Raw genomic sequence first — 14,497 nt, 5'->3', positions numbered from 1 at the left:
ATATGGAAAGAGTATGTTTAGTTTTGTAAGAAAGCATGAAGAGATTGTATGTTCCACTAATCAGTTAATTTCTGAGTAAGGAGGAGACAGCGCCCATAAAAGGGAAGAAAGAAGGTTATCAGAGGAGGTAGGAGGCAATCTTGTTCTAGTATGAACAGCTTTTTCTTTCCTAAATATGAGGTGCCTGCTGTCCATCTGCATGTCCAGGAGAAGCAGGAGAGAGTGAGGTGATTGCAGGAGAGGGCAGCTTAGGGTGTCTGTTTCTAAAGACACCGGGCAGGGTTGGATCCGGAGAAGCTGAACCACTAGGTCTGGTATAGAGCAAGGGCTTTATTACAGAGTTGATACAAACAGGCTACGTGAGGTGTGGCTTCTGTGTCTGGTGCTAGAGCCTAAAGAGAACAGGCCAGACAGTTGAGAAGGAATGAGGGACACGATGTGGGGAAGAGCAGGGACAACGTGGAACTGATGATGATGGACTGGAACTTGCATAGGTCTCTCATCACCTCCAAGCTTTCAGCTTTGACAACAGGAGTGACCTGCAAGAGAAACCAGTGCCATTTGTCTCAGAACTCAACCTGCACCTGGCTCAGGAGTCAGAGAGGCTGAAGGAGATGAGGAGCTGGAGGAGCCACAGGCCCTGCCACCATTGACACTTGCTTCCCAAACCTCTTGTGGCACATGCTAACCTGGGGAAGTGCAGAGAGGGAATTCTGGGAAATGTAGTCCTCGCTTAGCCAAGCTGCCGTGGTACCAACGTCACACTGTTTCACACTGCACAGGGACAGAGGAGGATCTTTGCAGCACTACAGTAGTGAACAACAGGAAACATCCTAACTGCCCATCAGTAGGAAATGGGCCCAGAGAGTTATACAAAGCCTTAAAAATAATGAATCCGATTTTATATGCAAAACAAACATGGTTAGATCTTAAAAACACAATATTAAGAGGAAAGATAGCAAGTTGCAGAATGACATGAAAAATGTGATGGTGGCTCAGTTTGTTAAGCAGCCACCTTTGGCTCAGGTCATGATCTCAGTCTGTGGGTTTGAACCCTGGGTCAGGCTCTGTGCTGACAGCTCGGAGCCTGGAAACTGCTTTGGATTCTGTGTCTCCCTCGCTCTCTGTGCCGCGCCCCCCCCCCCCCCCCCCCAGCTCACACTCACTCGCTCTCTTTCAAAAAATGAATTAACATTGAAAAACTGTGATACCATTTTTAGAAATTCAAAAAGCAAAGAAAATGACACCACATATTGCTTACAAAAAAAATGAAAAAAACGATATACCAGAAATTGAACGGAACGTTGGTGTCTGGGGGGAAGTGAATAGATTTAGAAAATGGTGGGAAATTTAGAATCTTTTTTAAGATTCTCTCTCTTTTTTCTTTTCTTTTAATTTTTTTTAATGTTTATTTGTGAGAGACAGAGAGAGAGCATGAGCAGGGGAGGGGCAGAGAGAGAGGGAGACAAGAATCTGAAGCAGGCTCCAGGCTCAGCTGTCAGCACAGAGCCTGACGTGGGGCTTGAACACATGAACCGTGAGATCGTGACCTGAGCCGAAGTCGGACGCTTAACCGACTGAGCCACCCAGGCACCCCAACTCTGTCTTTTTTCTTTTTAAAAAGAGATAATATGTAGATACATTGCTTAAAATTTTTTAAATTTTATTTATTTTTAGAAAGAGAGAGATAAGGGGGTAGAGAGAGAGAAAGGGAGAGAGAGAATCCCAAGAAGCATATGCACTGCTAGCACAGAGCCCATTGCGGGGCTCGATCTAACAAACAGTGAGATCATGACCTGAGCCAAAATCGAGAGTTGGACACTTAATGGACTGAGCCACCCAGGCACCCCCATTACTTTTTTTAATGTGGTAAAATATAGATGACATAAAATTTAGATACCTTGTCTTTGTCATTAAAAAGCTTCCTATGTTATTTTTATGTGCAATGCTCTCATTATGAGAAAGCTGTCATACCCTACTCCACTAAAAAGTGAAGAATACAAAGGGACAGAGCCAGGCAGATATTTGGAGGTAGGGAGTAGGGAGGGAATATTTTCCCTCTTTCCCTCTCCCCTTGCCAGGAGGGCTTCTAGCTAAGACAGAAAAGCGGGCGGGGGGTTAAAAACCACACATTGTGTCATCATCACTGATATTCAAGGTTTAGATCACTATGGTCAGTACTGTTGGGTGTTGGTTTGCTTGTTATAATTTGTTTTTCTTTTTGAGGTGTGTTGCTAGGTTGAATGAAAACAACTCCCTTGTAGGAGTGAGGGAAAGCAGAGAGGAAGGGCAGGGAGGGTAATCTGACAACATGCAACTGTATCAACTACCCATTTTGCTTCTATTGATTGGCACTAACTTGAGGACATGTTTGGGAATTCTTTCGGTGGGTACTTTTTGTGTGCTTTTGTATTTATTGTAGGAACCTCCTAATCCTGAAGAAGGCAGGTCGGGATTTCTTCTTCCGGTCGACCAGCAAGCATAGAGTGGAAAGCAAAGAATTTGGCATTGGGTAAAATCTCATTCTGCAGCCAGATGGGGGGGTGTTCGTAGGTTCAGGAACCTACTCATTTCCTCATGTATGGAGCTATCCCTGATCACCTCGGCTGGATGTGAAATGAACACCTAGGGGCATATGTTCATATCTCTGTTGTGACACTTACACCTTGAATTCTATTCTTTGTATAGATGTCACCTCTCCTGCAAGATTAAAACTCCTTGCATTCTGGAATGTCCCATTTATCATCACATCACCCACAGCACACTAGTATTGAGTGCTTATGTTTAATACATGTTTAGGAAAAATATTTGTACAAAGAATGAACGGATCAGGAAATTGATTTTGGTTCTTTAAAATTAATGTTTTCAGAGACTTTTGCTGACTCTTCAGGTGAATGAAGAAAAAAAAGGCAACAAATTTAAAAATGACGAACACTTGATATGAATGTGTTCTGGGAACACAGATTCATTAAGTTGTTATTTAATGTCATCAATAAGTTCCTTAACACCGAAAATCAGTAAATCCACATCTTTTTAGAGATGAAGGTATTTTCTAATTATTTTCTTTACAATCATAATACTGCTTTGTAAAACATCTCCTTATTTCCATATCGGTGTTTCTTCTAATTCAATCCCTATTTCCTCACTCTCTAAAGTGTTAAAGTTAGTGGCCTTTTTTTTTTTTTTTTTTTTTTTTATTGCCTGGGGATTTGTTTTCTTTCAAAAAGGATGTAGGCATCCCTTCTCTGTTCTACATCTCCCTGCTGCATGCTTTTATTTCAGACAATAAAGATCTTTACTTTTTGCATGCTTGCCTTGGTTTTTTGACCAGGGCAATAAACCTTAACTCATGCTCAGTTAGGATTTTGCCTTCTGACAGCAACCTGCCGTAAGAGGCTATTTCCAGGAAAATAACCATATACTGCAAAGTGAAGACTGTGGTCTTTCTCTCTTCTACTCCCCCCCCCCCCCACCTCTTTTCTTTCTTCACCTGCCAAATGTTTCCTGTCATAAATATTCCTAAAAGTCATGACCCATAACACAAACGTTCAGATTCTGAGCCTATCACTTGATCTTGATCACCTTGCCAGCCATACCTTCTTTCGTTCCCAACTGATTAAGTTGAGGTTGGATTAGCATCCGTTATAGAACTCCAACCATGTGCAGAATGTGTTAAATCAAGTACAAAAATGAATAAGAGCAAGTCTATGCCTTTTCAAGGAGCAAATATCCCTGCATAAATACCTGGATGGAAAATTTATGCAGAAATGTAGTCCAGGGCAAAGGTCTTCAAATATTTCTGCTCTTGTGCCACCTAAATAGAATAAAGCAAAATTAAACTATCCATCTCTGCACATTTTCACATTGGTGACTAAAATTTTTCCTTATAAGGTTAAATCATTGCAAAGTTATAATTTTATGTTTGTGCCAGTGGACACGTGCTGTGGCTTCCCTTGAGAGATTCAGGCCTGGGAAGGACTTCCCCCAGTCTTGTTTGAAGCCTGTGTTTCTTCTTGATCAGTGCTGGAATTTTCTTCCATCTGGGGTTCCTCCCACTTGTTTGCTCAAAATAATGCTTTGTTCTCAGGGTCAGATGTGGTTGGGAAGGAATCTTAGGTTCCATAGGGATCCTCCTTGGCCTCAGATTCATCGTCTCTCGATTGGGAATAATGGTACCTGCTTCAGAGTGCTGTGAAGACGTAACGAAATAGCATGTGCGAAGTGCTGGGCGCAGTGTCTGGATGCCCAGCACCTGGTAAACCCTGAGTTCTAAAGAGCTCCCGAGTTCTCTGTATCTCACATGGTTTCTCCTATTCTCTGATCTTCGCTGCCTCTTGCCTATCATAATAGTTCTTATCTGGTTGTCCAATGCCACTCCTTCATGAAAACAGTCCACATTCTCTATAAAGTCTACACTCGTTAATTACGGGGTTTGAGTGTTTCATGATCTGGCTCCAAGCTCCCCGTCTTACTTCATCTTCTGTCCTATTTACTCCCACTCACCCTGGTTCCAGCTAACTGGGATTGCCTCCACTGGGGCACACCGGCGCACCGCATTCATTCAGCAAGATGTTGTTGAATACCAATTAGGCACCAGGTGTGGCATCCCGTGCTGTAAATGCCAAGATGAAAAAGCACCTGTCAGCTCTCTAGGAGTTAGCGTTCCAGGTGGGGAGAGGCATCTGTAAGGAAATAACTGCAAGACAGGTGGTGGGTGCTGTAGAGGCACCTGAGTGGTGTCAGCGGCCTGAAGGAAGTCACCAAACAGGAGAGGTGTGAGCCATGCCTCATTTACTATGCACTTAACTCTGTTGCATATGCATATATTATGTTCTTTCTGGATTCCACTTCTTTGCTCAAGTTGTTCCTTTGACTTTGAATATGCTTTTCTCTTCCTGTTTCTGCCTGGTAAAAACCTTGCCCAGTTTTAAGAGCTCACTCAAATGCTCATTCGACTGTGCAATAGGCCTTGCAACTTCTGGTGCTGCTCTAGTTCATTCTTTCCACCTTTGTTATGGGTGGTAATACTGTTGTCATCCCCTTGAAGGCAGGAACCATGTCTTCTTAGGCACTTCACCCACGGTAGGTTCTCCATGAATTTTTTTTTTAATAGGCAAATAGACATCTCTTGCTGCCTCACTTCTGCACAGCCAGTAGAATTTTTCTTTCTTTCTTTTTTTTTTTTACAGTTTATTTATTTTTGAGAGAGAGAGCACAAGCGAGGGAGGGGCAGAGAGAAAGGGAGACACAGAATCTGAAGCAGGCTCCAGGTTTATTGTTAATTTTGTGAGGTATGCTAATAGTATGGCTGTTGTTATTATTTTTTTTTAACATTTATTTATTTTTGAGAGGGAGAGAGAAAGAGCACGAGCAGGGGAGGGACAGAGAGAGGGGGAGACACAGAATCCCAAGCAGGCTCCAGGCTCTGAGCTGTCAGCACAGAGCCCAACGTGGGCCTCGAACTCACAAACCGTGAGATCATGACCTGAGCTGAAGTTAGATACTTAACCGACTGAACCACCCAGGCGCCCGCCAGAAGAATTTTTCTGAGGTAAGCAGTGGGAGAATAGTCAACCTGTTATTTGTTATATAACCCAGATATGTCAGACAGTGATATTAATGTAGCACTAAGGACTCTCAGCCAGGGCTAAGGGGGAGCTGGCAGAAACAGGACTCTGCTCTCCCAACACCTGCCTTGGGCCAAAAGAAGCTGCTTTGCGGGGGCGGGGTGGGGGGTGGTTACCTTCTCTCCTATTTGTAGAAGCCCATTTCCCTTTCCTATAGAATGTCACTGAAGGCTGCAAGTGAATTTATTCATACGCAACAACTGTGGCTTTAAGGATACCATGCGAAGGTACCTTAAAAATATCTATGTGTTTAGGGGCGCCTGGGTGGCGCAGTCGGTTAAGCGTCCGACTTCAGCCAGGTCACGATCTCGCGGTCCGTGAGTTCGAGCCCCGCGTCAGGCTCTGGGCTGATGGCTCAGAGCCTGGAGCCTGTTTCCAATTCTGTGTCTCCCTCTCTCTCTGCCCCTCCCCCGTTCATGCTCTGTCTCTCTCTGTCCCAAAAATAAATAAAAAACGTTGAAAAAAATTAAAAAAAAAAATATCTATGTGTTTATATATTTCCTATTTCCTATACAGCATACATGAATAAAGAAATGTAAATAAGATCAATTAACTGTTGCATTTGCAGTGTGGCACAGACCACCTAGCCAAATTTAAAAAAAGGAAAATCACTTTCAAATATTTCTCTCTAATTTTGAGCTTATTTATGCTGTAAGGCATAGCAAGATATTGAACACATTCTTCCATTTCCTTGTGTTTTATCCACGTACCATAAAACAAATCCATATATTCGATCAAATCAACCTAACCTCCGAGGTATTCTGTTACTTGAGAATCAAAAGGAGTGAGGAATAGGAATTCATTGACATAGTCGTCAATTTCACAGTTACAGGTGACATATTTTCTGAGATGCACTCAGTTCAGCTGGAGTAAGATTGCTGTGGTGACAGTGGGGTGGACTATTTGTCATGAGGAGACATGGCAGCCCTTCTCATGGCTACTGGCTGGGGCAGTGTCTCCTGCTTATGCAGTGCCACACTTTCCTCTCCAGGAAGGTCCTGTCTCTGGTCTTGGCACAGTCATCTCCTGATTGTCCAATCCAGTCTGCTGGGAGTCAGCTCAGATCACCTCTTATCCCTTCCTCCATACACTCTTCCATCAATCAATTCCTTTTAATCATCCTCACATTCCCTCTCTTTGTGTTCCCACTGCCCCAGCCTTCGCTCGGGTCCTTACCGTTACGGGGTGGATTTCTGCAATAGCTTCAGAGTCTTATCCCTGTCTCTTAACTTTTCCCTTCCCAAATTTATCATCCCACATACTGCCAGAGTGGTTTTCCTTAAAAAACATAGAGGGTTATGTCTCTCTGTCACTTGCAATCCTCCCAGGATAAAGACCTTTATGATCTGGCCCTTTTCTCAGGGCATGGCTCACCACTTCCCCAGGTGTGTCTTTGCCTTGTTATGCTAGGTTACTTTTAGTTCCCCAGCTGTGCTCTCTCCTTCTTCTGTGCCCTTGTGCACACTGTTCCCTTCTTCGATGGTTCCTTCTCTACTCTGCCTGGATAAGGCTGATTCTTTCTTCAGGGTCAACTCTGAGGGTTACTTGATTTACTCTGAAATACATGACTTCATGCATGTGAAATGTTTGGATAAATTACAGGAAAATGGGGTTTTCTCATAACTTGAAAAACAAATTCTTTTGGAATTCTTCCCAGATTAAATTAGGTGCCACTGGGTTTTGGTGGCAGATGATATATATACATACTTCAATCATACTGAGGTAAACATTTTGGTAGACACATCTGTATCATCCATTGGTCTATGAGGGTGAGATTTGTGGTATGTTAAATGCCCATATTCTTAGTACCCAGCAGAATGCCAAGGAATGTCGTGTTCTACGACAGACTATGGAATGAGGGAGTAAACACTGGAATTGATGAGACAGTTAATACACAAATGGAGGGCTCATGCTCAGGTCCTGTATTCATCTTCCTTCTTTCTCCCTGTGTAGTGAAATATCAACAAGTTCTCTCTACATTTTGAATTTCCCCCTACTCTATCCAGGATGAGATAGAAGAGAGAATATTAATTTTCAGGGGCAAATAACTTGAACTCCTAATTCAATTGGCTTAAAAGATCAGTGATTTATTATTTGATATTACAGAGCATTCAGAGAAGAAGGGCAACTTCAGAGTTGGTTAATTCAGTGGCTCACTGGTGTCGCCAGAGATCCGGGTTCCATGTTTCTGTTCCACCATTTTCATCCAAGTGGCCTAGCTTCCCTTGGCAGTAGCAAGATAGCCAGGGTACTTTCACAGTCCCTTTGGGGTGCAACAATCGGTAGGGGCAGAAATGGGATCTTCTTGACCAGAATGAGGACATGTGTCTTTTCCTAATCTCATCATTTATTACTATGAATGCCACAGACTAAACAAAATTCACCCCTTAGACCCGGGCCTATACTTAGGAAGAGTGTGGATACCTGAACAAAATCATGGTCTCATCAGCAAGGAAGAAAAGGCAATGGCCAGTGGGGAAGACTTTCCAGTAGTGTCTTATTGTTTCCCATACACTACACAACAACAGCAACAAAAATTCTTTTAGTTGTGAGGCTGAGTGCACAGCTACCTTCATTAAAGATATTGTTTTCAGCTTATACCTCTTAGTAGTGAAAAAATACCAAGAGAAAACTGAAACCAATGGTGAATGTCCTGGAACACAGAACAAATGCTACTCCCTGGAAAGAAAGTTTTTGATCTTATAAACCTAGCTGCTTTTATTCTTTAGCTTCCAAAATCCATAAAAATGCTTCCAAGCAAAGTTAACTTCCAAGTCCATAAAAATGTGATTTATCATTTACAACATGACATTTATAGTATCCTTTTTCGGTCTTGGCAAAGGGAAACTGAGAGAAAGGTGTGAGGACTCCTAGTCTTTGAAGATGACTAATGACACAGTATATTGTTACTTACATTCCTGAAATATAAGTCTGCAATTGCATTCCCTCAAAGCTAACCAAAGGAAGCTAAGTACAGTTTAACCTATAACATAAATAATAAAAATTTAAATATGCTGCCTTCCATTATTAATGAAATGTATATTATCAAACAGGAACTAAAGCTTGAATTTTGCTGTGAAACTGATTCTCAGTAGTGCCTAGGCTGCCTCATAGTAGGTGTCATTATCTGTGTGTGTGTGTGCGTGCGTGTGTGTGTGTGTGTGTGTATGTGTGTGTGCTTCTAAGTGTGTGGACAGGAGTTCTGCATTTCTGTATATGGCCTTAAATACTTTTGGGGGATGAGGTGATTATAAATTAAATATAATAATACATAAATTGCTCAATTTCCAAATCCATGTGGATACACACATCCAAGTATTGCAAAAGTTTTTTTGGTAAAATCTAATATAGCTATAGACTCGAGCCGTATGCTATACAAAACTCTGTGCTATCTGGCAACTTTTAAACAAAATATTTTGACAGAGGGCTAAGTAACTCTAGTGAGTATGTGTAGATTCATATTGGGAGCATCCAATCTGCTGATTTTGCAAGTTTTATTATGAGAGGAAAATGGAGGCTGGGGAGAATGATTGGCTTTTGTTTTAATTAGCCACGTAATTACCTCAGCCCTCAGTTTTACATTATCTGTATTGATACAGACTATCTATGAGTGAAAGATTAAAAGCCAATCAATGGATCAATCCACAAAGAAGTGTTTAAGTGATCAAGGTTGTATTAGGTGCACAGACTTGTGTAAGGGGCTCAGGGTGGTGATAAGCACTCAAGAGAGTGTAATTTCCTGTAAGTGGCTTATGGGAGGCTGATGCGCATGTTTCGTGTGAAACAATCAGGGCACAGTATAAGACAGTGAGAAATTTCATGCAGTGGTGCATGTTAAGTCCCATGGACCTGAGCTATGGCGATATCAGTAAGAACAGAGCAGCTGGGTTTGAGGTTTTATGGGATCTTGTCCAGCGGTGCACTTGTTCATTTGACATCTGTGGCCTGAAGTATAATGGCGATGTGCTACTATAATCTTAGGGTGTTTGAAAATCACCTGCATGAAGACACATTTCCTAACTCAATCAGGGAGTTATTTTATTTTTTTTATCAGCGAAGAGAAGGTGGTACGTGGTAGGGAGAGGTGCTGTGGTAATAAATCTAGCACTTCCTTATTTATAGTGTATTGCTAAGTGGAGCTTACATTATGTTAGGAACATAAAAATAAGAAAAGAAGGCAGGTAAATCTATATACTTCCATAACATACTTAATAAGGTTTTTGCAAATGGGTTGGCCAGAAAGAGTGGGACAGTTGAGGAGATTATAAAGAAATACAAATAAACTTTGAAGGCTTTTAAAGAGTTTTGTCCCCCCTTTTTTAAGACGGAACTTCCAAAAGAAGACATGAAAAAGGCAATATCATAGTATGTAGATAAATTCCTTAGAAAAAAATGGTATCTTCTACTCCTGCAGGAAGTTCTGTAGAAAGAGGAACCAAAATGAAGAAGGGAATTTGCCTTTTGAAAAATTAAGTAAATTGATCTTGGTTACTCATATTTAAGAGCTTTAAGAACACCAGCATGTTGTAGTACAAGCACTAATTAAGATTGCGGGGCCACTGATTAAGAACTTGCCTATAATAAAAAATAGATCCAAAATTCAGAAAAAGTATGACCCTTAAAAGTGTGCTATTAGGGAAAAAAGTCATCATGGGTTTGAAGAAGCCCTGGGTGGTGATAGCCAGGTTGTAAGTATGCTCAGAGTATCTTATCTCTCAGTGTGGTAGGTAAGGGAGTTGGTAGGACAAAAGGAAATGACAGATTTTATCTGTATTGATTTTAACAAGAATTTTGGTTTTGTTTCTCCACAATGAAATTGAGAAGTTTCTCAGTTTCTCAGTTGACTCCCACTTTTTGGCATCCATGGATTAACTGTTTAGGACAAAAGATGCAAGAGAATGCCCTCTTTTTGCAGTCATTAACAACTGCTTATAAAAATGTGAATATATGCTGATTTGGGGCTGCAGCGAGAGAGAAAACCTAGTCTTTGCCCTTCAGAGGGCTTATAATCTAGGGAGTGAGAGACCGACATAAACAAGTAACATAAACCAGTAACAACCAACATAAACAAGTAACAGTGCAGAGGAGCTTATTCTGAACTTTATTCATATGGTAAATAGTAAATGGCACCATGAAGAAATAACTTTTTTTAAATTAAAATCAAGACTATTTAAAAAATTTTTATTTTTTACATTTATTTATTTTTGAGAGACAGAGAGAGACAGAGCACTAGTCGAGGAGGGATAGAGAGAGAGGGAGACACAAAATCCAAAGCAGGCTCCAGGCTCTGAGCTGTCAGCACAGAGCCGGACGTGGGGCTCAAACTCACAAACTGTGAGATCATGACCTGAGCTGAAGTCAGATGCTTAACTGACTGAACCACCCAGGCGCTCCTAAAATCAAGACTATTATCCTTTCAAGCCTCTAAAAAAGTGTTGTATTTTTACTAATTTTTACAGACAAATTACTAATTTATGCTAGAAATGTGGTTATAAGAAAAAAATCAACACTGTAAGAGGTCAAAACAGCAGGTCCTTGGAGGGTATTGGGGATGATGTTGGCACTCTCAAGTTGTACTTCTCTCGAACAGTGCTTCTGAGACTTTGGTGTGCAAGGAATCACCTGGAATCTTGTTAAAAGGCAAATTCTGAGTCAGTAGTTGGGGTGGGGGGGTGTCTAAGAATCTGCGTTTCTAACAAGATCTTAGTTGCTACTGGTACTGCTGGTCTGGGAACCAGACTTTGAGTAGTAGCCAGGGGCTAGACCATACCGAATTTAGAAATACCAGACATAGAAATCATCAGGGCTGTTATAGAAGTCCATGTTGGTTAGCTTCTTGAATCCTCAGACCAAAGGACATAGGAAACTTTGAGTCAGAGATACAGTAGAGAGGAAATTAATCTTACAAGAAAGGATGAAAGAAATGATTATCATGTAGCATTTAAAAAATGGGAACTACTGAGTGATGTAAACATGCATGTTAGCTTTTTAAGTCTGCATATGGTGGACTTGCATTTTGGCAGGGTTGAGTTAGATATAAAATAGAATTATTTCTCAATAAGGATACAGCCTCCTAAATGGGGCATTTGAATGTCCTTTTTTCTACAGAAGGCTTTAAAGTAAGATGGCTACCCAGCCAGGTTGCCTCAAGTGAGACCTCTAAATATTGAGAGATACTCTCAGCATTCCTTCTAAGACCCTAAAAGTGGAATTGAACCTGTTTCCCACTTATGGCTTCTGAGTAACAACTGTTTACAGTGAAGGGGTGGTAGGTGTGATTACACAGATTGCGTTCACTAACAATCAATATGCTAAGTTTTCATGCTGTTTTTTTTATTTCTGAATCCATCATATCCTGTTTGCAGACCATTAGTTCTACAAATACTTTTTTCTTAAAGAGAAATTATTTTACTATGTTTTAAATACTATATTTCAGTGGTTTCAGATAGATCTGTAACTACAAAGGACCTAGGTGGTTCAGGGAAAGAGATTTTTTTTCTTATATTTGTCCTAGTGATAAAATCCTTCACTCAGGTTAGGAAATTATGTATAATGAAAGTTTTAGTTTTCTGCTGTCTGATTAATATTCTGGTTTTATAGAGTTAAAGCTGATATTAAATAGGATTTAGCAAAGTCTTATCAGACAACCATATGCCCATGTTTTTTGTTTTGTTTGTTTTTTTCCACAAACTTCAAAATGATTCACAATCTTCTAGGCTATGTGTAGGAATCTTTTTATTATTTTCCCTTTGTTCATTTCCTTTGAATTAGAATATCAGTTAAATTCGTAACAGAGTTATGATTTTAATTTTAAGTATGGAGGATCTTGGTGTGTGTGTGTGTGTGTGTGTGTGTGTGTGTGTGTGTGTGTGTGTGTGTTACTCTCTTAAATTGAATGCTTGGGGGAAGGCCTCTCTAATAAGGTGACATTTGAGCCCTGAGGGAGAGTCCCATTAGGATATATGGGGGTAGGGTGTTCTAGGCAGAGGAAGGAGCCTGCTCAAACTGGACATGGCTTGTGTGCCGCCTGAAATCCTCTCTTCCTATCACTTACTCCAGCTATTGCTGCTGTATCCATTCCCTCAGGCTTCAACAGCTGCATGGAAGTCTAATCTGATAGTGCCTTCACTGGGGCCTGAGACACATACATTCCCATACTTTTGACTCCTGACCTGGGGCTTCTGTGTTGCAATAGCATGGGTATTAGCAGAAACCCAGTCAATAGTCATGCATGCAAAACCCAGCTGTGCCAGAGGGTTTATGCCCACGGGGCCACTCTTGACCAACAGGAAACTGGAGCCTATAGATAAATTCTGCTCCTTTTTTTGTTTCCCTGGTGGACAGTTGAAATGCATTTCCTAAGCCTTTCATAAGGATGATCCTGTGGGATTGAGTACCTGTCTCCCACAGAGGTGATCCCATCAATCATGCATCTTTATATCTGCCTTCCTTCCTCCTGTGACACTGCTTCTGTCCCTCCTGCGTTTCGTCCCTTTCTGCTTTCTGTCCACACAAACTGCTGTAAGAAAGCCTTGTCTCAGACTGCTCTTGGAGAAACCAGGCTAAGGGAAGTTGCAAAGGCCCTGACAAGGATACATGCTTGGATCTTTCAGAAACAAGGAAGCTCTTTTATGTGTGTCTCTTGCAGTGTGCAAGGGAGCAAGGGTGATCAGCAGTGATGCGATAGGTTATGTAAGGACCTTGGAGTTCATGTTGAAATAGAAGCCTTTGGAGAGTTTGGAGCAAAGAAGTGACAGTATCCAGGGGCACTGGGGTGGCTCAGTTGGTTGAGCGTTCAACTTTAGCTCAGGTCATGATCTCACAGTTCGTGGGTTCAAGCCCCACGTCAGGCTCTGTGCTGTCTCCCTCTCTCTCTCTCTCTGCCCCTCTCCTGCTCATGCTGTCTCTCTCTCTCAAAAATAAACACTAAAAAAAATTTTAAAAAAACAGTGACGGGATCTGATTTCTATTTGAATAGGATCACTTTGTGGAGAATAGACTGAATAGATAAAAAAGAATAAACTGAAGTGGGGGCAGGGAAACTAGCTAGGAGGGTTTTTTATTTTTTATTTTTTTAAATATGAAATTTATTGTCAAATTGGTTTCCATACAACACCCAGTGCTCATCCCAACAGGTGCCCTCCTCAATACCCATCACCCACCCTCCCCCTCCTCCCACCCCCCATCAACCCTCAGTTTGTTCTCAGTTTTTAAGTGTCTCTTATGTTTTGGCTCCCTCCCTATCTAACCTTTCTTTTTTTTATTTTCTTTTTTCCTTCCCCTCCCCCATGGTCTTCTGGTAAGTTTCTCAGGATCCACATAAGAATGAAAACATATGGTATCTGTCTTTCTCTGTATGACTTATTTCACTTAGTGTAACACTCTCCAGTTCCATCCACGTTGCTACAAAAGGCCATATTTCATTCTTTCTCATTGCCACGTAGTATTCCATTGTGTATATAAACCACAATTTCTTTATCCATTCATCAGTTGGTGGACATTTAGGCTCTTTCCATAATTTGGCTATTGTTGAGAGTGCTGCTATAAACATTGGGGTACAAGTGCCCCTATGCATCAGTACTCCTGTATCCCTTGGGTAAATTCCTAGCAGTGCTATTGCTGGGTCATAGGGTAGATCTAGTTTTAATTTTTTGAGGAACTTCCACACTGTTTTCCAGAGCGGCTGCACCAGTTTGCATTCCCACCAACAATACAAGAGGGTTCCTGTTTCTCCACATCCTCTCCAGCATCTATTTGTCCATCCTGATTTGTTCATTTTGGCCACTCTGACTGGCGTGAGGTGATATCTGAGTGTGGTTTTGATTTGTATATCCCTGATAAGGACTGATGTTGAGCATCTTTTCATGTGC

The 14,497-nt window shown here is 41.4% G+C and overlaps 1 long non-coding RNA gene across 1 annotated transcript; it reads right to left on the bottom strand.

The window, feature by feature from the left end:
- Window positions 1-334: 334 nt before the first annotated feature.
- Window positions 335-6,900, bottom strand: LOC131513487 (uncharacterized). Its single transcript, XR_009262605.1, has 3 exons — window positions 6,804-6,900; window positions 3,745-3,814; window positions 335-539 (listed from the first exon to the last, which is right to left on the bottom strand). It is a non-coding gene; the product is annotated as an uncharacterized LOC131513487 (long non-coding RNA).
- Window positions 6,901-14,497: the final 7,597 nt, after the last annotated feature.

This window comes from Neofelis nebulosa, chromosome 6 (genome assembly GCF_028018385.1).
Source record: "Neofelis nebulosa isolate mNeoNeb1 chromosome 6, mNeoNeb1.pri, whole genome shotgun sequence".
Taxonomy (NCBI): Eukaryota; Metazoa; Chordata; class Mammalia; order Carnivora; family Felidae; genus Neofelis; species Neofelis nebulosa.
The sequence above is the reverse complement of the archived record's forward strand: the minus strand, read 5'-3'. Positions and strand labels throughout refer to the sequence as shown.